The following is a 27,350-nucleotide window of genomic DNA, read 5'->3' on the forward strand; positions in this document are numbered from 1 at the left end:
GTGGGGAATGGAGGGGAAAAAAATGAAATAAGATGGGACCAGGGAGGGAGAGAAATCATAAGAGACTCTTAATCTCAGGAAAAAACTGAGGGTAGTTGAGGGGTTGAAGATAGTGATAGGGTTGCTGGGTTATGGACATTAGGGAGGGTATGTGCTATGGTGAGTGCTGTGAACTGTGTAAGACGAATGATTCATAGATCTGTATCCCTGAAGCAAATAATACATTATATGTTAATTTAAAAAATACAACTTAATCCATTATTTCTTGACATCTATTTGGTGCCAGGCAAGCACCTAGTAAAGACACAACAGGGAGGTTTAAAAAAGCCCTGCTCTGAGTGTAAATATTTGATAGTAAGTTGCTCAAGACAAAAAGCTTTCAGAACTCCAAGATAGTCCTTCTCTATCCTCCAAATCCACTCCCTAAATTCCTCTCCATCTTTCCCACCAATCCTTGAGGTCTTAGCACTGGACCTCCATCATTTGGCAATCTTGGCACCAACGGTGCCCCTGCCTGTATCCCGCCTGCTCTGATCCAGCGTCCAGGCCTGCAAATCCCAACAGGAACCTCAAAGAATCCCCACACAACATTAGGAGTAATTCTCCTTGTTTAAAAAATTGTGCAAAAGCTCCATTTACAACAAACGGTCTCAGTCTCAAGATACCTTGCATTGCTGACTCTCCATTAAGCTAGGAGTCCCTAGAGGGTATCAAGAGGCCAGCCACTTCCTTTTATGTCTCTCCAAAGCAGAGAGCCTCAGAGTAATTACAGCAATTCTGTTCCTAATGGGGGATGTGAAGACACTAACATTTTTATACAAAGGAAAAATTCAAAATTGGAGCGTGGCCTAGAAGACTTCCTATCGTCTGGCCTGGGCCAAGTTTTGCAGCCCCTCCTCCACCAGCAGCAGACAGTACTTCCTGAGCCACTGAACAGAAATAATTCTGGGGAATAGCACAAGGATTCCATGTAAAACTAAATTTAGAAAACACTGGATTAAATCAATGGAAGCTGGTTGCTTGGCAAGAGGATACCTCAGTGAATTTAATGGGTTATGTGCTCTGAGCATCTCCAACAGGGGAATCTGGGATGTTCCACCCTCAAGCTCACTTAGCCACAACTATACTTTCACATAGAATATTGTATTTACAGCCTGCAGCACAAATATCTAGTAAAACATCCCCAAACATCTCCATATCCTCTAAGGAATGGTTTCTCATTCCTCATTTTTCCCCACATGCTTCTCTCCAATTTATTTTGTCAAGTTTAACCTTCCCCAATTTTAACACGCTCCTGACTTGAATTCCCCCTTTATTCCCATAGCATTCTAAATACCTGGTTATGAGTTTTCACTTTTAAAATGTCGTAAGTATCATCCTCCCTTCAACTGAACTCTATTAAGTGGGCTGATTCTGGTTCTGCACCACAGCACAGAGCAAAGTTCCTGGCACATGGCGTAAGATGACAATGAGTGACACTGAAACAGCATACACACATTAATGCAAATTCACTTTTTTCCTAGGTTTGCACCTTTACTTCTTTTAAATTAGAAGGAACATTCCTCAGAGTGATTTTAGGAGACATTTTTCACCCTCTTTAAAAAAAAAAAAAGGTGCTCACTAGTGATCTGATAATGGTTCTTATGGTTTCTAAACCGATTGTTAGACACTATGATTAAGTGTCAAGGAGATTAGCCTTCAAGGTCATAACCTTCAGGGAGGCCAATGCACGGTCAGATACCAGGGAGTTCCACAGGCAATTCTGAATCAACTTAAACCAACTCAGAGGAGACAAATGGAAGAAATGTTTTGTACAGGTCTTCTTTCAGATGTCGTTCACTGGAAACCAACCAAAACCCCCACCATCACGTGAGGCAAGGTCAAAACAAAGATGTGTAGACTTATTACAAAGATGAGGAGACTTATTTTCAATGTCACCATTTGGCACAGGAGAATTTAAAAGAAAACATCAGTTCACACTTCCTAGGGGAGGCTTAAGAGATCATTTCAGTCTTAACTTAAAAGCCTAACACAAACTATGACTCATTACATTTTGCATTTTTGTATAGCTTAGTTTTAGGATGAGTGTAGAACTTGTTAGAACTTCATTTGTGAACAAAGAGTTTCTGGACCTGAAAAATACAAACACACTCTAACAGCACTTACCACAGTCAAAGCCTAATGTCCCTATTTTAAAGGGCTAGTAATGTTGAGTTACTAGGTATTTATTTACTTTTAAGAAATCATTAATATTCATGGGTCGAATTTATTTGACACCTACTCCATCCGGAATACAGTTCCTGATTGTAGCAAGAGTCCCTTGAGAGAACCTGAGGGCTTTTCTGACAATTCATTTTGAGATGCTGTCTCCTAAAACAATCAACTTAGAGACAGCTCATGTGTGTGTCAACCTTGACTGAGTTAATCTACTTTAAATTCTTACATTTTCTGGTGAAATTTTCAGTAGATTTGTAAATAGAGCATTAAAGTTCATTTTTTCCCCTACATACTTTTAATATGCAGGTGGTTTTTCCATCAACAAAAAAATATTTGCAAGACACTCTTGATTTCACTCTGACCTTGGTTTAGTTGGCTGTATTACATCCACCTTCTCTCATACCTAAACTCCTGGGATACAAGCTTTCCCACAGACATGCCTGCATAAAGGAGTGTTACATTGTCATTGTCGTCATCACGGTTATTTTATTGTTGTGGTGGAAAGGGCATAGTGATAAATTAAGTTTGATGCCCACATCTAAGACTTCAAAAAAGACAAAGGGTTGATCTCATGCCTACCCCCTAGTGCATTCTCTTCCTTTTTGAGAAAACAAAACAAAAACAAAAAACAAGGCTAGAGCTCAAATGAGGTATTCTGAGGCTGATGATGTACATTATCCACCTTAGATTCTTAGAAATCATAAGATGAATCCCCTTAAAAATATACTCATGGACAGTGGATATAGAATATATAATGAATCCTCTAGGAAGGAAGGAATTTGTTTATTTGCCATTTTGAAAGAGCAATAATTGCTTACCTGCTGTGTACAATCTTGACTCTGTAAAACAGAGCATACTTAGCCAGATCTACATCACTCTTTTGAAGGCTATGATAAAGACTATCACCAGGTTCAAGAGAAATCTAACTTCACTTTTCTTTGCTAATGAGGAAAAGTGGAGCCTTGAACAAATCATCAGGATCTTCCTCAATACTTTGGGAATCAGTGAAACACTCTTAGATTCTAACTATCTTCCCATTACTCAGTGCTTTCGTTTAAAAAGGCTGAATTAAGAAAGTCAATTATCATATGGTTTCACTCACTTGTGGAACATAAGGAATAGCATGGAGGACATGAGGAGAAGGAAAGGAAAAATGAAGAAGAGGGGAATGGGGGGGATGAAACATGAGAGACTGTGGACTCTGAGAAGCAAACAGTTTTAGAAGGGAGGGAGTGGGGGGATGGATTGACAGGTATTAAGGAAGGCATGTATTGCATGGAGCACTGGGTGTTATATGTAAACAATGAATCTTAGAACATTACATCAAAAATAAATAAGTAAATGGCTGGATTATAAACAGTTTATCGCATAGGCACAACAGCATAACCAAGCTACTGGTAGTAAACAAACTGTGGTTCTGAGGGTGCCTTCCAGAGCCTCCTCACTGGCAAAGCAACAAAACACTTGGAGGGGTGAGCAGAGTACAACCTCTTCACTCCTGCACTTCCCCACTGAGGTGGGGAATTAATAAGGCGCCTCATCACAGAGGACACACACAGGTTCCCACTCTTCCTCCAACTCTCTGCTAAATTAAAGATACTCTCCAACCAGGTACCCCACATAGCAGCTCAGGATTCTACCTTTCATGTAACTCCCGCCCTGCCCAATGAGCTACCCTTGTGCTATGATCTTACTCACAGCCTGCAAAAGTCAACCAGGTACAACACAGCATGGTGTGCGGGATGGGAGCTTTAGGGCAAAAACCAGGTTAGTTGAGAATATGACATAAAGCTGGAAGTGTAGGAATGACTCCTATGCTATTTTTAAGATAACTTTTAAAACACTAATAATGGGGTACCTGGGTGGCTCAGTTGGTTGAGCGTCTCTCTCTTGATTTTGGCTCAGGTCATGATCTCAGGGTCCTGGGATGGAGCCCCACATTGAACTCTTTGCTCAATGGGGAGTCAACTTGAAGACTTCTCTCCCTCTCCTTCTGTCCCTCCTCCTACTTGTGCTCACTCTCTCTCTTGCTGTCTCTCAAATAAATAAATAAATAAATCTTAAAAATAAATCACTAATAATGCTCCATGGGTCACTCTAAGGTAAATTAGCAACAGCTGAGAAATTATAATGTCTAATGCAGACATAGCATTTGTACTCTTGATCTTGTGAATGAAGCTGGAGACCACCAAATTATTCTTCACATATAAGCAGCAAGCATTTTCTTTTAGGGTCAATGTAATCATCAACCAGCAATTGACAAAATGACGTTGCATAAATACAAAGTTTAGATGACCCCCCAAAACGCAAGTCTCTACTTAAATCAACTTAAGACCACAAATACAAGCATCCTGGAGAAGAGCTAAGTACACTAAATTTATTCTGAACCATCAGGTAGAACAATCTTCAGTCTTCAAGAAATATTCTAAACTGACACTGTCCAACATGGTAGCTGCTAGTCACATGTAGCTAGTTACACTTATATTTAAATTTAATAAAAAATTCAGTTTCTCAGTTGTAGTACTCACACATGACCAGGGGCTGTCATATTAAAGAGCACAAATGAACATTTCCAGTGTTGGACAGCAGTGTTGTAAGTTCTGAAGACTAGTTTTCTCCACGCAGAAAACACAAGTAAGGTTTTCTCTTACCTAACAATTATTCACTTGCTTGGTCAAAGACTGAAAAGCAAATCTCTCTCAAGGTCTCAGACAACCCACAGTCAACAATTCAAGATGCAAATTATGTAATTAAGCTATGACAACAGAGGCACCCTGGCATATCACAGGTGAAGCCTATAGCCTCTGGCACAGCCAAAGGTCTTTAAATCAGACATAATCCCCAGAAAATACTCCAAGTCAGTCCCAGAAGCAATCACTGCTCTTTTAAATTAAAATGAAGGATGAGAAATAGGACTCTAAGGACTTTTTTTCAGTAGATGATGCAGTTTCCTTTGGTATGTCCAGAGTATTAATAGAGAATAAACATCCTGTTCATTAGCCAATCACATTGCTCAAGTTATCAGTCAACACTCCATTTATCTGATTATCATGAACATGTATTATTAAGAAGCATATTTTACATGTATCAACATAAGAGCTGTCTCAAGACTTCCTGTAGAGCCATTCCCTCCAGGAAATATTTGGAAGATCTTTCTATTCATAAGCGAACATAAGCAGCTAGCTGCATTTAGCAAACCACAGTTCTGTCACTTAAAATTGTTAGCCTGCAGCCAAGCTTCATCAATGAGGGGATGAACACCGATGCATGTGAAATGAGGATTAGGGCTGAGCATATTGGCAGGGAAAATTGACACTGTGAAATAAGTGTCACACCAAATAAATGTTGTCACATGAACAAGGGAAAGAGCTTAGTCTCAATTGATTAGTCATCTCTGTGGAGATCTGCCACTTCTCTTGGATACATGATAGCACCTGGACTGGGCTTTTTTTGCCAGTGGGTCTGTGTGAGTTATAAATTGTTCTATGAACACATTATTTGCCACCAATTGCAAGCAAAACTAGGAACATTTCAAGGCCACAAAATTAAATCTCTGAACCACCTAACTTTGGGTTTATATGACCATATGGTCTCAATTCACTTAGAAATAAAAGATTAGAAGCAAGCACAAAAAAAATCCTATGCCTGGGTTTTCCCTCCCTGTCCCCTGTTCAGGGAAGGTTTTTTAAAAAAAAAAAAAAAAAAAAAAAAGTATCTTTAACAGCATGAGGGTGGTGTGCGTGTCTATGATAGAATAATAAGAGTCGCTCTCTTTGAAAGAAGTTGCCAACACAAAGCTTTCAGTATTATAGATACGTCACCATTTCTATCATCATTGATTTTGCCATAAAATTAAACTGTGGCTGCCATATCAACTGCAATATTATATTACCCCATCCTCCCCACATCTTAAGTTCTCTTTCAATTATCAAAATAAAAGTATTAATATAACGTTGTCATGGAAAACAGACCAATTTATGCTGTGTGTTAAGCCAGTATTTGTTTCTTGGAGGTCAGGGGTTTTAAACCAGAAAACTGAAGCCATGCTGGCCTCAGCAAAGAGAGCAAATGAAAGGAATGTGGGTGGATGGGAGTGGAGTTGGGTGATCATTGAGGAAAAGCAAGAACATAGGAGGACACTTGGATGGACCCTCTTACTAGTTTATACCATCTCATTTCCACTAGAACAATCTCCAAAACCCAGCATGGCTTTCCACATATTATATGGATCATGTAGCCTAATATAAAATATTTGGCAGCTCTTCAAATATCAGATGAAATAAGATATTTTGAAATATTATTTCAAAATGAAAGAATGTTCCTAAAGAAGATTGGAAGAAAGGTATTTCTGAAGACTATGTACAAGATTAAATGACTGATTAAAGAAAATAACTTAGCAAGAAAAAGTAAAAGGATCCGAGTCAAAAGGGAGACACTTCTCCTGTCACTATTTGCAGAGGACATACTATATACAGAGAACCCTAAAGACCCCATCAAAAAAACTGTTAAATTCAGAAAAGTTCCAAAAAATACAAAAACATATTATGTTTCTATGCACTAATGGAAAAGTGTCAAAAAGAGAAATTAAGAAAATAATTCACAATTATAATTTACAATTACATCAAAAAGAATAAAATACCTAAGAAAAAATTAACAAAGGAGGGGAAAGAACTGTACACTGAAAGTTATAAGACAGTAGTAATAAAGAAATGGAAGATGACACAAATAAAAGGAAAGATATTCATGCTCATGGATTAAGAGAATATTGTTAATGTGTCCATAATCCCGCAAAGCAATGCACCGAATCATTGCAATCCTTGCCAAAATTCCAATGGCATATTTCACAGAAATAGAAGAAACAATCCTAAAATTTGTATGAAACCCCAAGTGACCCCCCCCCAAAAGCCAAAATAGTATTGAGAAACCAGGACAAAGCTGGACAAAAAGCTCCCTGATTTCAAACTATACTACAAAACTACAGTAATCAAAACAGTACAGTATGGCACAAAATAGACACATAGATCGATTAAACAGATTAAAGAGGCTATAAATAAATGTACATATGTCAATTAATTCATGACAAAGGAGCCAAGAACATTCAATGGGGAAGAGAGGCTCTCCAATAAATGGTCTTAAGAAGACTGGACAGCTACACACAGAAGAACAAAACTGGACCACTTTCTCACACCAAACATGAAAACTCAAAATAGTTTAAAGGCTTGAATCTAAGGCCGAAACCATAAAACTCCTAGGGGAAAAAACACAGATGATAAGCTCCTCCATATTAATCTTGGTGATTATTTTTCTGGGTCTGACATCAAAAGCAAAAGTAACAAAAGCAAAAATAAGAAAGCAGGACTACATCAAACTGAAAAGCTGCTGCACAGCAAAGGCAACCATCAACAAAATGAAAAGGCAACCTACTTAATGGGAGAAAATACTTGCAAATCACATATATGATAAGGAGTTAATATCCAAAATATATAAAGAACAAATACAATTCAATAGCAAAAATCAATCTAATTAAAAGATGCCCAACATCAAGCATCATCAGGGAAATGCAAATCAAAACCAAAATGAGAGAGCACCTATCACCTGTTAGAATGGCTACTATCAAAAAGATAAGAACAAGTCTTTGCAAGGATGCAGAGACAAAGGAACTTTTGGGCACTGTTGATGGGAGTGTGAATTGGTGCAGCCACTATGGAAAACAGTATTAACATTCCTCTAAAAGTTAAAAACAGAATTACCACAGGACCCAGCATTCCACTTTTTGGTATTTATCTAAAGAAAACAAAATCACTACCCCAAGATGATATCCGTATCCTCATGTTCACTGCAGTGTGCAGGGCACTGCTATTATTTACAACAACCAAGACATGGAGGCAACCTAAGTGTCCATCTTAGGTTGAAGGAAATGGGTATGCACGTGTATGTGTATTCCAGAACTGTAAGACAATAAATTTCTCTTGTTTAAGCTCCCCAATCTGTGGTACTTTGTCCAGTAGCTGGAGCAGACTAGTATAGGCAGCATGGCTCCAACTGATCTGGAGAGGAGGAAAGGGGATTCACACAGAGGGATCAGGATGAACAAAGGCAGGAAGAAAAGAAAATAAGGCAGTGTATTCCAAGTGGGGATTTGAGAAATAGAGCTTTAGAGTGCTGATTGGGAGGTTGGAGATTCTAGAACTTGAAAATGCAGTATGATTAATTAACATGAAGGATCAAAGCAAAGCTGTGTCATTATATTAAAGAGAGTAAACAGCTAGCTCCCAGGCCACTGGGCTTCCACAATAATTTGACTGAAGAAATCAACAAGGAAGAAAAAAACCGTGGGTCAGAAAAAAAAGGTTTGTCTAAAATAAAGATCATTTGAGGCCAATAGCATGGGTGCCTCATCACAAGGCTGGGAGCCCTCGGTGTGTCCTCTCGGGCTTTGCAGGAGCTTCACAGAGCCTAGCCACACCATGAGATGCTTTTAGAAACTTAATTGTAGAACAAGTACACTTCCTTCTGGAGTGCAAGTTCACCCAGCAACTTTCTCATAGAGATGGCATCTCAGATAGTTTGGTCAGCACAAGCCATATACTCAGTTGACTTGACAAACAGAATTCTTTTTTTAGGTGTTTTTTTTTTTTTTTTTAACTCTGGTTAATATACAGTGTTAGATTAGTTTCCAGTATACAATATAGTGATTCAAAAGTTACATGGTGCTCATCACGAGTGCCCTCCTTAGTCCCCACCATCTATTTCACTCATCCCCACCCATGTCCCCTCTGGTAGCCATTAGCCTTTTCTCTATAATTAAGAATCTGTTCCTTGATTTGTCTCTCTTTTCTTTCCTTTGCTAGTTTATTTCTTAAATTTCACATAAGTGAAATCGTATGGTATTTGTCTTTCTCTGACTTATTTCGCTTAGGATTATACTCTCTAGTTCCATCCATGTCCTTGCAAATGGCAAGAGTTCATTCTTTTTTTATGGCTGAGTAATATCCAGCTGTGTGTGTGTGTGTGCAGGGGTTTTTACCCCATCTTCTTTGTCCATTTATCTACTGATGGGACACCCGTGCTGCTTTCAGACTCTGGCTATAGTAAATAATGCTGCCATGAACACTGGGGTACACGTATTCCTTCAAATTAGTATTTTTTTTTATTCTTTGGGGAAATATCCAGTAGTATAATTGCTGGATCATAGGATAGTTCTATTTTTAACTCTTGAGGAAACTCCATACTCTTTTCCACAGTGGCTACACCAGTTTGCATTCCTCCAACAGGGCAAGAGGGTTCCCCTTTCCCCACATCCTCACCAACATATGTTGTTTCTTGTGTTGTTGATTTTTATTTTAGCCACTCTGACAGGTGTGAGATGGTATCTCATGGAAGTTTTTTGATTTGCATTTTCCTGAGGATTAGTGACAATGAGCACCTTTTCATGTTGGCTTTTTATAGGTTGGCTTTTTATAGGTTTTCTCTGGAGAAATGTCTGTTCATATCTTGTGCTCATTTTTTAATTGGATGATTTGGTTTTGGAGTGTTAAGTTTTATAAGTTCTTCATATATTTTTAGATATTAACCCTTCATTGGAAATGTCATTTGCAAGTATCTTCTCCCATTCTGTAGGCTAACTTTTAGTTTTTCTGTTTCCTTCACTGTACAGGCTTTTTATTTTGAGGTAGTCCCAATAGCTTATTTTTTATTTTGTTTTTCTTGCCTCAGGAGACATATCTAATAAGAAGGTGCTACAGCCCATATCACAGAAATATTGCCTGTGCCCTCTTCTAGGATTCTGATGGTTTCAGGTCTCACATGAGAGACTTTACTCCATTTTGAATTTATTTTTGTCTTTACTCCATTTTGAATTTATTTTTGTATATGATATAAGAAAGTTGTCCAGTTTCTTTCTTTTGCACATTGTTTTCCAGTTTTCCCAACACCATTTGTTGAAGAGACTGTCTTTTTCCCATTGGATATTCTTCTCTGTTTTGTCGAAGAATATTTGACCATATAGTTGTGAATTCATTTGTGGGTTTTCTATTCTGATGGTCAGGGTGTCTGTTTCTGTGCCAGAACCATACTGTCTTGACGACTACAGCTTTGTAATATGACTTGAAGTCTGGAATTGTAATGCCTTTTTTTCAAGATGCTTTTCTATTTAAGGTCTTTTGTAGTTCTATACAAATTTTTTTTTCAATTTTTTTATTATTAACATATAATGTATTATTTGTTTCAGGGGTACAGATTTTAGAATTGTTTCTTTTAGCTCTGTGAAAAGGGTTGCTATTTTGATAGAGATTGCATTAATTATGTAGATTTCTTTGGGCAGTATAGACATTTTAGCAACATTTTTCTTCCAATCCATGAGCATGGAATGTCCTTCCATTTGTGTCATCTTCAATTTCTTTCACCAGTGTTTAATAGTTTTCAGAGTACAGATCTTTTACCTCTGTGGTTAGGTTTATTCCTAGGTACCTTATTACTTTTGGAGCACTGTAAATGGGATTGTTTTAATTTCTCTTTCAGCTGCTTCACTGTTGGTGAATAGAAATGCAACAGATTTCTTTACATTGATTTTATATCCTGTGACTACTGAATTTGCTTATCAGTTTGAGCAGGTTTTTTAGTGGAGTTTTTCAGACTTTCTATATATTGTATTGTGTCATCTACACAATACAATGTGTATTTCAGTCTGTGAAAGTTTTTCTTCCTTATTGATCTGAACACCTTTTATTTTCCTTTTGCTGTCAGACTGCTGTGGCGGGGACTTCCAGTACTACATTAAATAGAAATGGTAAGAGTGGACATCCTTGTTTTGTTCCTGACCTTAAGGAAAGCTCTGTTTTTCTCCATTGAGGATGTTATTAGCTATGGGTTTTTCATAGACGGCCTTTATTATATTTAGATATATTCCCTCCAAACCTACTTTGTTGAGTTTTTATCATGAATGGGTATTGTACTTTGTCAGATGCTTTTTCTGTATCTATTGAAATGATCATATGGTTCTTATCCTTTCTCTTATTGATGTGATGTATCACATTCTTTGATATGCAAATATTGAACCATCCCTGCAACCCAGGAATAAGTCCCACTTGATTGTGAATGATTTTTTCCAATGTATTGCTGGATTCAGTTTACTAATATCTTGTTGAGGATTTTATATTTCCGTTCAACAGGCAAGTGGCCTGTTATTCTTTTATTAGAGCTGCCTTTATGTGGTGTTGGTTTCGGGGTAATTCTGACCTTATAGAATGAATTTGGAAGTTATCCCTCTTTGTATTTTTTGGAATATTTTAAGAATACATATTAACTTTTCTTTAAGTGTTTTGTAGAATTCGCCTGTGAAGACACCTGGTCCTGGACTTTTGTTTGTTGGGAGTTTGATTACTGATTAAATTTCCTTGCTGGTCTGTAGTCTGTTTAAATTTTCTATTTCTTCCTATTTCAGTTTTGCTGGTTTATATGTTTTTAGGAACTCATCCATTTTTTTAAAGATTTTATTTATTTATTTGACAGAGAGAGATGACAAGTAGGCAGAGAGGCAGGAAGAGAGAGAGGGGGAGGCAGGTTCCCTGCTGAGCAGAGATCCTATGCAGGGCTCAATCCCAGGACCCTGGGATCATGACCTGAGCTGAAGGCAGAGGTTTAACCCACTGAGCCACCCAGGTGCCCCAGAATTCATCCATTTTAAATGTTTCTCTATCCCTTCACTTCCAATCTGCAGGTTTAGGTCTAAAATGAGTCTTTAGGTCTAAATAACTAAAGGTCTAAAATGAGTCTCTTGTGGGCAACATACAGATGGGTTTTGATTTTTATATATTTTGTCATCTTCTGTCTTTTGGAGCATTTAGTCCATTTACATTCGAAGTAAATTATTGATAGGTTTGTATTTTATGTCATTTCACTATTTGTTTTGTGGTTGTTTCTGAAGATTTTCTCTCACCCTTTCTTGTCTTTCTTTCACATTTTGCTGATTTTCTTTAGTGATATTTGGTTTCCTTTCTCTTTAACAAAGAGGATTTTCACAGCCAAATAATTCACTTGCATCCTGGCTCAAAGAACTTGTGAGCCATGGTCATGTCTGAACCCAAGAGGATACAGTACATATCAGTACACTGAGGTCTAAATATTTGGCCAGAGTAGCCAAAGGAAATAATGTATTACCTACCCACACCCAGCAACTTTCCCATCTCAGTAAATGGGAGTATCCATCAATTAGAGGCCACACTGCATCTAGAATCATCTAGCCTCCTTCCAAGTCCTACAGTATCCTGTATTATGAACTCTTCCCTTACTTGCTTCTTGACCACCTCCAGCACTAGTAGGTCTTGCTCACTAGGCTCTGCCTCACAACCTCTGTGATCTGCCATTGCACTTCTGCAGCAGGGAGGGCTTCATTGGCCATTTCCCTGTCCTGCATGCTCCTGCTCTGGCCCCACCTCATCACCACTGGTTCTCAGGCCAAAGGTCACCTCCTTACAGAGTTCTCAATCACTGTATCAGATGGTGCTCTCCTATCCCCCAAACTACTCCTTAATACACCAGCCTGTTACTGGTCCTTCAAGGCACTTATGCTCTTCTGGTTGATTCATTTTATTTGTCCACACCTCTCCAGTGAAACTGGGAGCTCCAATTAAGGGGCCATCTATGTCCTTAACCCCTTACTCCCTGTTTGCCTGTAGGTGTGCTTAGTACCCAGGAGGTAGTCTTCTACCTCCTTCTATTTTATTCTTTGAACCAAAGAATAAAATCTCCTGTTTAATGAGTTCCCAATCTTTATTCCTGGAGCTTGGAATGGCAAATCAAAATAACTTTAGATATGATTTTGACTATAAAATATCTGAAATATCAGAAGAGCTCAGATATAGTAGAAAAGCCAAATGTTCGGAGCCAGCAGAGCTAGTCTCAGCAATTCTAGTCATTTGTGTGACCTCTGATATGTCATTTCTCAGGCCAAAAGATCTATGTGTGCAACGGAGATAGAGCCAGTCATGCCATAAGTTCTGGTGAGCATTAAATGAAAATAACTGAGCTACAGACCAACGAATGTCTTTGGTTCATAAGTACTTTTATCTAATTTCTAGCTATTCAGAGATCAACACAAAACACAATACTGTCGAGTGATGCAAGAGATCTCTGTTTTTTTTAAACATCCTATGGAATAAAGTGCTAACAAAATCTCCACTCTTAGGAAGGAGCAACAACCCTTAGTAAGAGCTTTGCAGGAGGGAAGCTGTAATGAGATGCCCATCACCCCTGCGTCCCTGAAGACCTTCAACTGCCCACTGCTCCAACGCATTCATGTGGGTTCCCACAAGAAGGTGTAATTTAATAATCTCTGAATTGCTGAGGCCTGTGTATTTTTAAACCTGAAGGCTCAATTAGCAGCTGCAGTTCAATCACTAGAGTAGCCCTTGTAATTTTAGACAATTACTTCACACTGTGTAGAAAACTGCAGAGGCAAAGAACATATATTTTAGGTCACCTTTGCACGACTGCATTTCTGCACTCTTTTCTGAGCCTTGATGTTTTCAAAGACTGCATTTGTCCTTCCTCAAAAAGGGATATGATAGAGTAAAAAGTTTTCCCTCGTGACAGGACATTTCTCTTGTCTCTTGATTCCTGGACTCCAGTTTCTGTGTCCATCCTGATGAACGGGGTCTCCAATTCTCTGCCTGCTGAAGCAAGCACCATCTTTGGATCTGTAACTGATCTTTTTCTTTCCACCACAAATGTACCTCTTCCTACTGCCCACCCTTGCCTACTTAGAGTTCTCGTCCCCCCCTAAAAGTGGTTGGTATCTATAACAGACTGCACAAAATCCGTTATTGCTATCAAGTCTTCCTTACACCATTAAATAAAAACATAACATTTTCATGTTTTTAGAGACAGTTCAAATGCAAAAACAGATCTCAGCTGATCCAAGTAATGCCATAAGCAACACATTACAGCAAATGGAAGGGACTTCTTTTAAAATGATATAGTTGTAAAACCTTCAGGAGCTGAAAGAAGTGAAAAACTTAGAGGGGTGGTTATGAGGAAAATCATCCTAATCACTTTATTTGGGTAAATTGACAATTTCTGGAAAGCAGCTCCCACTGGCAAGACCACCCCTGGGCAAGTATAATTCCCACAACTTGTATTTACCCAACTAATAGCCAATCACCAACATGATAAACATATAATTAAATACATACTTCAACTGCCTTTAGTACATATAATTTGGGGAATATTGTAATTTGTGCTTGGAAAGAATGTCATTTAACCTTCATGTAATACTCCACAACACAGGTGCCATTGAAAATACGTAGGAAGACCAACATTCAATATCTTGTTAAAGTTAACTGGGTCTCCTAACAACAAAGTAAAATGCAAGTTGAGATGTAATTTAAAAAGGTAAAGCACTTGCCTACAGTTAACAAGAATCAGAGACTTAAGGTTATAACTCAATCAGCCTGAGGCATTCAATAATTAAATTTCCTCCAAATTTCTCTCCTTTTCCTCTTCCGTATTCTTAAACCATGAGCTATAAATAGGTGATAAAAGAACTCTAGTCCCTTGGCCTAACCTGTGATCTCTTTCAAAGCCTTAAATGCTATATATCAGGGACTTGCACAGACCAGCAAAGGAAAGAAACATGAAGGATATATGAGTTATTCAAGTAAAGAAAGTTTTCCTTTAGACAATACAGGGATTTCAACTCAGTGTATGTCTCAAGCACCACTTATGTGAAACTATTTTAAAGCTCTCTAATACCAAAAAATGATGTCTTAAATGAGCTTACAGCTCAGGAAAAGGAATGAAGCAAGAACTCCACTGTATCCTTAAATAGAGGGCAGAATATACCCCCTAAGATGAGTATATGGAGATCTAAATCTAGTGGAAAAGAGGGGGAGATATAGCAAAAATAAGTCAGGAAGAAATTATATTTCCCATGAGCAGGATTATGGCTGGTGTTTTAGGGGAATTGGGGAACAGAACTTACAAAGCGATAAATTCATGTTTTCAGTCTATTGAGTATCTGATTGTCATGTTAGGCAGTATGCTAGATGCTGAGGATATAATGGCAAGGGGTTTATTTAATAACCAATTAAGCAGAATTGTAGAGAAAAGACAAGGAAAGGTAGATTTAGACCATCTTTTGGGAAGCTTTCTACACTACGTAAAGAGTTAATGCAGTATTATTTCCATCAAGGTAAAGGCCACCAATGTCCAAAATTCGGTGAAGGTGATGAATCCAAAACAAAGAAATAAACTGAGATAATAACATAATAATAGATAATAACAGGATCAGAAAATGAGACCATTAGAGATCTAAACAGCATAATATACATTTAGTGCATTCACGGAATTTTTCTTTTACCATTCAAATCCTTCCTTAAAAAGAAAAGCAAAAGCAAATTAAGGAAAGCAAACCAACAAAACAAAATGAAAACCCTTTTGTCACTTCTGATTTGATCCTGAGAAGAACCTTAAAAAAAAAAACACCAAAAACATGGTCCTAGCTATTATGTTCAAGTTTAATTTGGTTGGGGGGAAAGGAGAGCAGTGCATCTTAGAATATATTTATAAATCAGTTGCTCATAATTTTAACAAAATATTAAAGATGTTTGCTTTAGAAAATTTCTAATAGACTTGCATCTAATTTTAAAAGAGCACATCTTATTAAGATGATTTTTGTCTTCAACTAATATCGTGCCTTAGATCTGTAAAGACCCTACAATTAACACTTGTTTGAGATCATTTCACCCTTTCTTAAAGTATGGGAGGGAGAAGAAGGCAGGTTAAGATAGGATTTGTTACTTTTCTAGGCTTCAAATTACAGCATTTTTTTTTAATGATTTTATTTATTTGACAGAGAGAGATCACAAGTAGAGAGAGAGAAAGGAGCAGGCTCCCTGCCTAGCAGAGATCCCGATGCAGGACTCAATCCCAGGACCCTGAGATCATGACCTGAGCTGAAGGCAGAGGCTTAACCCGCTGAGCCACCCAGGCAGCCCAAAATACAGCAACTTTATATCTCAATATTCCTTCTTTCTTGTGATACCCCTTCTCCTTGCTTCTGCTCATCATCTCTCTCAGCGTTGGTGCTTATCTCATTCTGACTTTTCCCATTTCTTTCTTTTCTGTTCTCAAGAAACTAAACTTACCAGTTGCCAAAAATCTGTTTAGCTTTACTTACACATCTCCCACTTGGCATACAAATTCCCTGAAGGTCTTAATTTATAAAAAATAAAGCATGGCAAAATGTGTGATTGAATTATAGCCACAGGACAAAATTCAGGGCCCACTATAGATTTTAAAGACATCCAACGTTCGGGTAAATTTGCTCAAGATTCAGTGAAATTTGTTTTCTACCATTTCTGGCTTTGACTACAACCTGTCAATACTTCAAGAGAAACAAGCAAAAACCAATCTCTACGTCCCTAGAGGGGACCCATTGTCACATAAGCAAGCCTATCTTCCCTCTACCCCCACTGCCGATTTTCGTGGTTATATCAAGACTGGATTTGGTAAATATCAAGCTAGGATGAAGCCAGAATGAAGAAAAAATGGGCTCACTCTAAAGTGGTAGGGTGGTTTTGGAACACACACACACACATACACATCTATGAAAATCTATAAAAACACCTCTGGCTGGGAAAAACACAGAGATAAGATATATAAGATATTTTGGATCGCTTACTCATTGCCATTACTCTAATACAAACTCAGAACTAGAAATGATGAATGACCTAGTGAGGTTCCTAAAGGAAAGCACATGAACCAAATACATTTTGTCCTGTTAACTGAACTCCCAGTTAATGAACATTTGCCACATGCATGCAATTGAAAACAAAATCTTTTTACAAGATTAGAGAAAGAAAAATTGCCTTTTTTGGAACTTTTAAAACATAAACCTAAAATTCCAAATGCACACATGTCTTATAATACAAGAATAAAAATGCATTATGGTAAGTTTACTGTCTGTAAATTATTTTTCAATAAAAAATAAGGGTGCATTTAATAAAACCCAAGAAAACCTTACTTAAGAGAAAGGAGCAGACTGTTCAGCTCTATAAGGTATGTCAAAATCCTCCAAAATCAACATTTATACATATTTTCAGCCTCAGATAATACTTTAAAATAAGTATACTTAACTTTTACCAACCCAAGACAATAAGAAAACACTAAGTAGCAGAAAATGTTGAGGAAAATAAAAATAGAGACGTGAACAAACTCCATCAGAATTGGCCAATCTCATGGCTAATTTGTCCTCCTTTGTCTCCACCAAAATTTCACCCAGTGAATAAGAAATCTGACATATTTATTAATGCATAAAAATTATACAAATAACGTCTTTCCTAATTATGAAGTAAACATTTCCTGACACATCTCAAGGTACCTTCTTGTGCCCTGGAGAACACGGATGGAAGAAGACCAGGAAAAGATAATGTCCCCAGATGCTGAGTCCAGTGGGGAAGACACTGGGACCAAGAACTCTAACAAGGAAGATGCTAAAGCAGATGTCAGACGGCCATGTCAATAACCCTTCCGCTCCCAGCGGCAAGCACACTGCTCAATTCTGAACTCAATCTCCCGCAAACTAACTTATTATCATGACTTGTTGAGTTTTTGCTGTTAATTTTAGGTCTCTTTTCCCTCTGTGTTTTCATATAACTTTACTGAAAACAGTAAAAGGTCATGATTGGTTCACTGATTTTATTTTTTTCCCCTTGATTACAGGAACCAAGCAATATGCTTCACAGTGCTTATTTCTAACATTTTATTCTATTATTCTACTAAAAGTGGAAGGTTTTTACTCTTAAGATTCCTAGCAACCGTAAAACTATGTTTGAACATGCGGACTTTAAATACCTATTTCCTACTCTTCTCCACTTATAGGCTATTGTTGTATTATATTCCAAATCGATTTCACTGCCTCCTACAGATAGTGTTGAATACATTCAATTTTAATCTAGGTTTTATCACATATTTAACACTTTCTTTGCTTTTTATTTGTTTGCCCAACTCAGGTGTTCACTCGGGACTATTTTCTCTATAAAATGCAACCTTTACAATTTCCTTTTGTAAGGGGCAGCTGGTGGCACACTCTCAGCTTTGTTTCTGTGTTTTGATTTTAAATCATTCTTGAAAGATTGTTCTGCCTTTACAACTCTCAGTCAGCAGGCATTTCCTTCCAGCACTGAAAATACCATTCCACTATGTTCTAGCTTCACTGTTGCTAGTGGGAAGTCACCTGTCTCTCCTAAAGAAGTAATCTCTAGGGGCACAGGGGTGACTCTGTTGGTTAAGCACTTGCCTTCAGCTCAGGTCATGATCCTAGGGTCCAAGGATCAAGTCCTCAGCAGGGAGCCTACTTCTCCTTCCCTCTCTGCTGCTCCCTCTGTTTGTGTACTCTAGCCCTCTCTCTGTCAAATAAATAAATAACCGCCCCCCAAAAAAGAAGAAGTAATCTATATTTCCCCTAACGCCCCCCTCCTAATTTCAAAATCTTGCTTTGTGCTTAGTGTCTGGAAATACCAGATGGTGTTTGGTAGTTTCACAATGATGTATCCTGGTGAGGTTTTCACTGATCTTCTTTAGGATTTATTGCATTTTTCAAATCTGTGGAAAGATGTCTTTATCACTTCTAGAAAATTCCTAGCTATTATTTCCTCAGATACTTCCTTTGGCCTATTTTTCTCTTCTTTTCTTCTAAAATTAATTAAGCACATGGCAAACTTTCTCCTTCTGTCCTTTATGCCTCAGCCTCTTCTGTATTTTCTCTTGTTCCTCCTCTCTACACCGTATTCTAGACTGGAGCCAAGGAAGAAGGACCCTGGGCCTAATCCATCCCATGGCCTAGTTCTAGTATGGTTTGTAATCTAAATTTTTTTTTTTTTTTACATTTTAAAGACTTAAAAAAATGAAAATAAATAATATACAACAGAGATATACATATGGCCCACAAAGCCTAAAATATTTACTATCTGGCCCTTTACAGGAAAAAACTGTTGACTTCTATTCTAGATCACTTCTTACCTATCTTTTGCTTCATTAACTATTCTAGAATTTAATTTAATACATTATTTAACCCTTAAAATTTTTTTCATTTCCAGAAATTTGATGGTTACTATATTTCTCCGGGTATATTTAATTTTCCAACTATTATATTTTTTATTTCCAAAAATTCTATTCAAACATTTCTCATATTTGCTATGGTATCTTGTATAGTTTACTGTTCTCTATGGATATCTTTAGGTTTATTGTCTTTTTTCTTATAACACAGCATGGCTGTTTCATATTCTATACCTGATTATTCTGAATTATTTAATATTTTAATATTTAATATTTTTTAATATTTGTAGCTTGTTTCTAGGATTTTTGTGCTAATTGTGTGAGGTGTCTTTTCACCTGTGTTTTATTATTTCTAAGAGTGAACTCAAAATTTTTTGCACTTAGAGTATCCTCCTACAAAAGACATCTGTCTTTGTAGCTGGGAGATGCATGGCCTGAGGGTCTCCAGACCATACAGGTGAGGAGAACCAAGTGCCAAATCCACAGGAAGCCAGTTTATGTGTGGTTCACTCTTATCCTGGGGCTGTGGCCCTCCAAGGCCCCAAACACAAAGCAGCTTCATCATTCCAGCACTCCTTATGCCCCTCTGGGTTCCTTCAATCCCTTCAGTTTTTCCTGAGACTCCCTTACTGTCTTCTCTTCAATGTTTTTTAAAATGTATTTTTTTTAAATATTTTATTCAACAGTTGTACTTGTTCTCAGTATGAGAGCTAGTTAGGGTAACCTTACCTACCCTTACTGGAAAACAAACTGAGTTCAAGTCTTTAATTACATCGCTGCCATTTTAGAGAATTGGGAGTTCTTTCCATTTCAATGCTAAGAGGCCGGTTAAGCAAGCTCCTTCTCATCATCCAAGAACCTAATAAAAATGCATGTTGGTTTCCGTCCAGGAGAATGTTATTCCACATGTTCCTGCAAGGTCTTAAGGCACCTACTGACTACCACTAGGCATCACCTTTTTACCTAGGGAATCCTGCTGAAAAAAGAAATTTTAACTACTAACAAAACCCTAAATCCTACAACTTCTAAAGAAGGACATGATCTCCCTTTCTGAACAAATTTTATCATCATTAATGTAACTCTTCGTTGCTCGAGAGCTTAACAACAAACCAATTTCCTAATGGGATTGTTTTCAAGTATCCTAAACAAGTATACTCACAAGGTAAACATAAAGCTAGCCAACATTTGCCAATCACATGCCACCTCCCTGCCTGAGACCCATTCCAGCACACTCCCTCCCTCAAGGGATAAATCTTTCCAGATAGCATCAAGGTGGTCTTGGAGCAGTAACAACATCTTGCATGAAGAATCATCTACTCCAGTGTGTTTTCCCAACGTTGCCCCCCACATTCCTCAGTTCACTATTCAGAAGACAGCTCACGTGATTTTGCTCACGCATGTAAAATTTTATGCTCCTAACCAACACTGGGCCAGTTACCAAAGTCACCCTCAACCATGCCTGTTCTATTTTAACAGTTGAAGTTACTGAAGCCCTAGAATGTCGAGCGGTGCCACTGATGCCCAGGTACTGAGGGACAAAATCAGAAGTCTATGTGAAATTAAACATAGGGGCTTACGCCATCAGTATATTGAGTATGTTGAGAAATAGCCTTTCAAAAACTGTAAATATCTATCCACGCTCAGATGTCTTTCAGCTCCTAAAGAGGTTTTTATAGGGTCGGCCCCTAGCCACAAATTCTAACACTGCTCTCATGAACTTAACATGCTTATTTGCTAAGGACTTGCATAACTTACAAGTCAATAATCCATTTCTATATGATTTAAGTTGATAATATAAACATGGCAACTCATAAACTAGCTAATATAAACAATGTGTCATGAGGAGTTGGTAGATTAAATGGACAAAGAGCGCTTGGCATATTAAATTCTAAACATACTTATCACATCCCCAATTGCTATCTTGCAAAAATGTAAGAAGCCCTCTCCTCTCCTTCCCTCTATGGGTTGCTCCTCTGGTGTGTGTATTTTAAGTGTAGATATTGAGACTGATGAAGGCAGGCCCAGAAGGAAGAATAAAAAAGGAAGGGTGTTTCTTAAAATATTCTCCTCAGGACTGCTCTGATCTTTCCAATTCTGCAGAAATGAAAGGAAACCATGGAAAAACATAAGTAATTCAGCAAATTTCATAATGGAATTCTAACAAAAATAAATTCAAGAAATTCCTAAGAAAACCACCATCAAACACAAAGTCAAGGTCACACCAAGTAAGAACTGAGTCTGCAAGGTCAACATCTAAGTCCTCCTCTCTGTCCCTAAGTAATTTTTTTTTGTCAGATAAATCAGATTTTAGTTTTATTCTGCCAAACGTTTCAAGTCATTTCCCACACACAAAGCTATCCTGTCAATTCTCAAAGGAGAGGACTGAAATAACAAAAACTATAACTCACAGATTCAGTGGTACAGAAAATCCCCCCATTTAAATAGAGATATAAAAATAATCAAGCCCTAAAACTAAAATCTAGTATCTAACAAGCAGAAGACCTTCCAACTCTCCTAGACAATGATAAAGAAGCTATATACCGCCATGAAATAAAGACTTGCCATACAATTATAATCCAAAAAATTAACTTTAAGGAAATGAAACTTTTTACATTCAGCTTGGCGTGATAGCTTCTGTCATTTCCACATAAGTGCAGCGGGCGGTTTAGTCTGCCTTGAATCTCTTTGTGGAGATTTATCAATTCAGTCTTGTCTTCTACTAAAACTGTAATTAAACTGAACAGTAAGCTATTTATATGTCTGCTGCGATTTCCTTCTCAAGATACACCAGACTTCAGTTTTATTCTGCAAAATCATTTTCAATTCCATATTTAATCCCTGTGTTATTGCTTCAATTACGTGTGCACCACCCTCCAGATCAGACCCTGGCTGGATTCTCTGGCAGCAGCTGCCACGCATGTCAAAGGGCTGCTTATTATGTTCAATAGGAGCCACATGCGCCCGTTGGCCCCAGCGATTTGTACCCTGCGAGCTAATTCAATCTATCAGAGTTGGCTAACGTTTTGTTCAAGGAACAAAGGGTGATCCTTAGTATTCATGATTCAGAAACAAAATAAATATTCCAGAAGTGAGGTGTCCTGGAAGTGGCACTTTTCTCTTGGGATCCCAAAACGGGTAACTATCTAGGGACTTGGAAAATCTGACAAGATAAGCCCTACCAGATATTACTGCTCTGAAAATCTAGATTTCATGAAGTCCTTGCTAAAAAGGAGAAAATAAGAACAAGCTGATGGTTGTCAGAGGGGAGCAGGCTGTGGTGGGGGGAAGGGGGGGCGGGTGGTGGCAAGAGGGTTGGGTGAAACAGGACAAGTGATGGGGATTCAGCAGGGCACTTGTGAGTACCAAGTGATGTATGGAAGTGCTGAATCACTAAACGGTACACCTGAAACGAATATAACACTGCATGTGAACTAACTGGAATTTAAATTTTAAGAAGAAGAATAGAAAACAGGAAAGGATTCATGTTCATGCATTTGGGACAAAAAGGGTTGCTCTAGAACAAGCTCACCCACAAAAAAAGGAGCGGTGGAAGGCCATCAAAAAGTTAGTAGTGCCAATTGAGTTCAAGACCCTTAAGAAGAAAAGAACACTTCAAACACGGATATCAAGTCTTGAAACAGGGGCGAGGAGACTTCTGGTGAGTCAGGGTGAAGCAACCTGCTGCAGACTTTTCTCCCAAGTAGCCAAAAAGCAGGAGGAGTGGGTCTCACTGAAAACTGACCCTGTCTTTGGTACAGAGAGCAGAGAAAATGCACATTTTGTTTTTCCTTTTGCATGAAGGACTGAGCAGCTGTGTTGATAGGGATATGAAGCAATAAAAATTTGTACACACTCCTGCAGGAAGTGAAACTGGTGGGACCATCCTGGTGAGAAGTGAGGTAATATCGTGTAGCTCAATTTCTGTTTCTAGGTACATACCTGATAGATTCAGACACAGTTACCTAACAAACAAGCACCTACGATGTTTCCAGCAGCACGTCTGATAATGCAAAAAATGTGAAACAATCCAAAACGTCTACCACCCAGATTTAAATACTATACAACTAACTAGAACTAAGTTTATGAACATAAATGTTAAGAACATGAGTGAAAAAAGCAAACAGCACAAAGATACATATAATATTATTTCATTTACATAAATTTGAAATATTCAAAATAATTTTATATGTAGTTTATGGATACATACACAGGTATGGCAAAGGTATAAAAAATTCCAGAGGGTGGTTTTCTCTCAGGCAATGGGATAAAGAGAAGTAACAGCCCTTCAATTATCTGTAATGTTTTGTTTTCTTTTAAAATCCACTCGGCAATCTGTCTTATCTCCTAATTAGGATTCACCTATTGATTTTCTTGCATCTTACATGTAGACAATCATATTATGATATCATTAATGAAAATTATCTAGTTTAATCCTTATACCTTTTGTTTCTTTATCTTGTCACATTGGAGCTAACACCTTTAGTATAATGTTTTAAAGCACTGCTGGCAGGGAACAGGTCTATCTTATCTTTTTTTTAAATAATTTTTTATTATGTTAGTCACCATTCAGTACATCATTTTTGATGTAGTGTTCCATGATTCATTGTTTGCACATAACACCCAGTGCTCCAAGCAATACACATGCCTTCCTTTATACCGATAACCGGACTCACTCATCTCCCCACTCTCCTTCCCTCTAAAACCCTCAGTTTGATTCCCAGAGTCCATAGGTTCTCACGGCTCATCTCCCCCTCTCATTTCCCCCTCTTCATTTTTCCCTTCCTTCTCTCTCTTTTTTTTTTTTTTTATCATGCTGTATGACCTTTAATTAGGTATAAAGACTTCCAATCATTTCACCTAGGGACCATTCTACCCGCTGCTCTGTTTGGCCGCCAGTCTTTTGTCTCTCTCTTCAGCAATGGTGAGGCGGATACCCTTTCCACGGGTAAGAGAAATCCATGGTTTGTTGCCTTTGCCAATAACAAAAATGTTGGAGAGTCGGGTGGCAAAACTGTTGCCATTGGCGTCTTTCACGTGAACCACATCAAACGAACCAGGGTGTCTCTCTCTGTTGGTGATCACACCAATTCTTCCCAGGTTAGCACCCCCAGTCACCATACAGATTACCAGTGTCAAACTTGATGAAATCAGTAATCTTTCCAGTTTCCAAATCAATCTGAATGGTGTCATTGACCTTGATGAGGGGATCAGGATAGCGGATGGTGCGAGCATCGTGAGTCACCAGATGGGGGATGCCTTTTGTCCCCACAAAGATCTTTCTCACTTTGCACAACCTGTACTTGGCCTCCTTGAGTGTAATCCAATGAACAGCAAAGCGACCCTTGGTATCATAGATCAGACGGAAATTCTCTCTGGTCTTGTCAATGCTGATGACATCCATAAAACCAGCAGGGTATGTTATATCAGTTCGGACCTTGCCATCAATCTGAATAAAACGCTGCACAGATCTTCTTTACTTCATCTCCTGTTAGGGCATACTTAAGTCTGTTCCTTAAGAAAATGATGAGAGGGAGACACTCTCTCAGCTTATGGGGACCAGTAGATGGGCGAGGAGCGAACACATCAGTCAGTTTATCCAGCATCCAATGCTTTGGAGCTGCTACACGCTTCAGATGTTTCTTGGGACCACGAGCCATGGCTGTGCTAGGAACGAGAAGTCCCTTCCTTCTCTTAATGTCCTTCATGCTACTCCTTATATTCCACAAATAAGTGAAATCATATGATAATTGTCTTTCTCTGTTTCACTTATTTTGCTCAGCATAATCTCCTCCTATCCCTCCATGTTGATGCAAATGTTGGGTACTCAACCTTTCTGATGGCTGTGTAATATTCTATCGTATATATGGACCACATTTTCTTTATCTAGGGCATGTGGATAACGTTGAAGGACATCTTAGTTCCTTCTACAGTTTGGCTATTGTTGACATTGCTGGATTGAACACTGGGGTACATATGGCCCTTCTTTTCACTACATCTGTATCTTTGGGGTAAATATCTTTGGGGTAGAGTGCAATTGCCAGGTCATAGAGTAGCTCTATGTTTAACTTTTTGAGGAACCTCCACACTGTTTCCCAAAGTGGCTGTACCAACTTGCATTCTCACCAACAATGTAAGAGGGTTCCCCTTTCTCCACATCCTCTCTAACATTTGTTGTTTCTTGTCAATTTTTGCCATTCTAATTGTTGTACAGTGGTATCTCAATGTGGTTTTGATTTGGATTTCCCTGATGGCTAATGATGTTGAACATTTTTTCATGTGTCTGTTAGCCATTAGTAGGTCTTCTTTGGAGAAGTGTCTGTTCTTGTCTTCTTCCCATTTTTGAATTATTTGTTTTTTGTGTGTTGAGTTTGAGAAGCTCTCTATAGATCTTGGATACCTGCCCCTTATCTGTAGCATCATTTGCAAATATCTCCTCCCATTCTGTGGGTTGTCTCTTTGTTTTGTTGACTGTTTCCTTTGCTGTGCAGTAGCTTTTTATCTTGATGAAGTCCCAAAGTTCATTTTCGCTTTTGTTTCCCTCGCCTTTGGAGACGTGTTTTGGACAGTATTCAAATTGGCAAAGAAGTCAAACTCTCTCTCTTTGTAGATGACATGATATTTTATGTGGAAAACCCAAAAGGCTCCACCCCAAATTACTTGAGCTCATGCAGCAATTCAGTAACGTGGCAGGATTAAAAAAAAAAAAAAAATCAATGCACAGAAATCAGTGGTTTTCCTATACGATAACAATGTAACTGTAGAAAAAGAAATTAGGGAATTGATTCCATTTAAAATAGCACCAAAAACCTTAAGATACCTTAGAATAAACCTAACCAAAGAGGTAAAGAATCTATACTCTAGAAACTACAGAATATTTGCGAAGGAAATTGAAGACCCAAAAAGATGGAAAAACATTCCATGCTCATGGATCAGAAGAATAAACATTGTTAAAATGTCTATGCTGCCCAGAGCAAGCTGTATTTTCAAAGCCATCCCAATCAAAATACCAGTGGAATTTTTCAAAGTGCTGGAACAAACAATCCTAAAATTTGTATGGAAACAAAAAAGACCCCAAATCACCAAGGAAATGTTGAAAACTAAAAACAAAGCTGGGGGCATCATGTTGCCCAATTTCAAGCTATATTACAAAGCTGTGATCACCAATACAGCATGGTACTGGCACAAAAACAGACACATAGATCAATGGAACAGAACAGAGAGCCCAGATAGGGACCCTCAACTCTATGGTCAACTAATCTTCGACAAAGCAGTATGTCCAATGGACAAAAAGATAGTCTCTTCAATAATGGTGCTGGGAAAATTGGACAGCTATATACAAAAGAATGAAATTCGACCATTCTCTTACACAATACACAAATATAAACTCTAAATGGATTAAAGACCTCAATATGAGGCAGGAAACTATCAAAATCCTAGAAGAGAACATAGGCAGTAACCTCCTCGACATGGACCACAGCAACTTCTTACCTTCATTTTAAAAGGAATATTCTATCACTTCACTGGGAAGTAGGATGTCTAGCATAGGTTTTGGTAAATGCACCTTATCAAGTTAAGAAAGCCTACTCTTATTCCAGGATGAGAAGTTTGTTGCTGTTGTTGCTTACTGATAAATGCTCATTAAAAGAATTATTTGGGCATCTAATTAGATGATTGCACTTTTTTTTTTATCTATTAAGGAGATGAAGAATACTATCCGAATTTTTAAATAAAGAAAATACATGTTTACATTCCTGGAATTAAACCTAACTAGATCATAATGTATGGGGGTTTTTTGCTTTGTTTTGTTTACATTCCTGCATTTGGCTTGCTATGCTTTTATTAAAGAAATTTACCCCTAGTTAGAGGAGTCATTTCTCTAATTAATGTGTCAGAACTTAGGTTATTGGCTTAGGACTGATCAGGAATACATGTCACCTGGTAACTGATTATGCTGAAGTTAAAAATCAATTCATTTTAATGAACTTTTATTGAACACATACTACATGTACAATGCTATGTTGCAAGTTGGGGAGGCAAATGAAAATGAATCAGATAAAAACTCCTATCTTTAAAGAGAA

At 38.0% G+C, this 27,350-nt stretch overlaps 1 protein-coding gene and 1 pseudogene across 1 annotated transcript in view; both read right to left on the reverse strand.

The window, feature by feature from the left end:
* Positions 1-27,350, reverse strand: part of ATP8A2 (ATPase phospholipid transporting 8A2) — a 608,051-nt gene that overhangs the window by 361,805 nt on the left and 218,896 nt on the right. The window lies entirely within an intron of this gene.
* Positions 24,127-24,992, reverse strand: LOC131813748 (small ribosomal subunit protein eS4-like; annotated as a pseudogene).

Source organism: Mustela lutreola, chromosome 13 (genome assembly GCF_030435805.1).
Source record: "Mustela lutreola isolate mMusLut2 chromosome 13, mMusLut2.pri, whole genome shotgun sequence".
Taxonomy (NCBI): Eukaryota; Metazoa; Chordata; class Mammalia; order Carnivora; family Mustelidae; genus Mustela; species Mustela lutreola.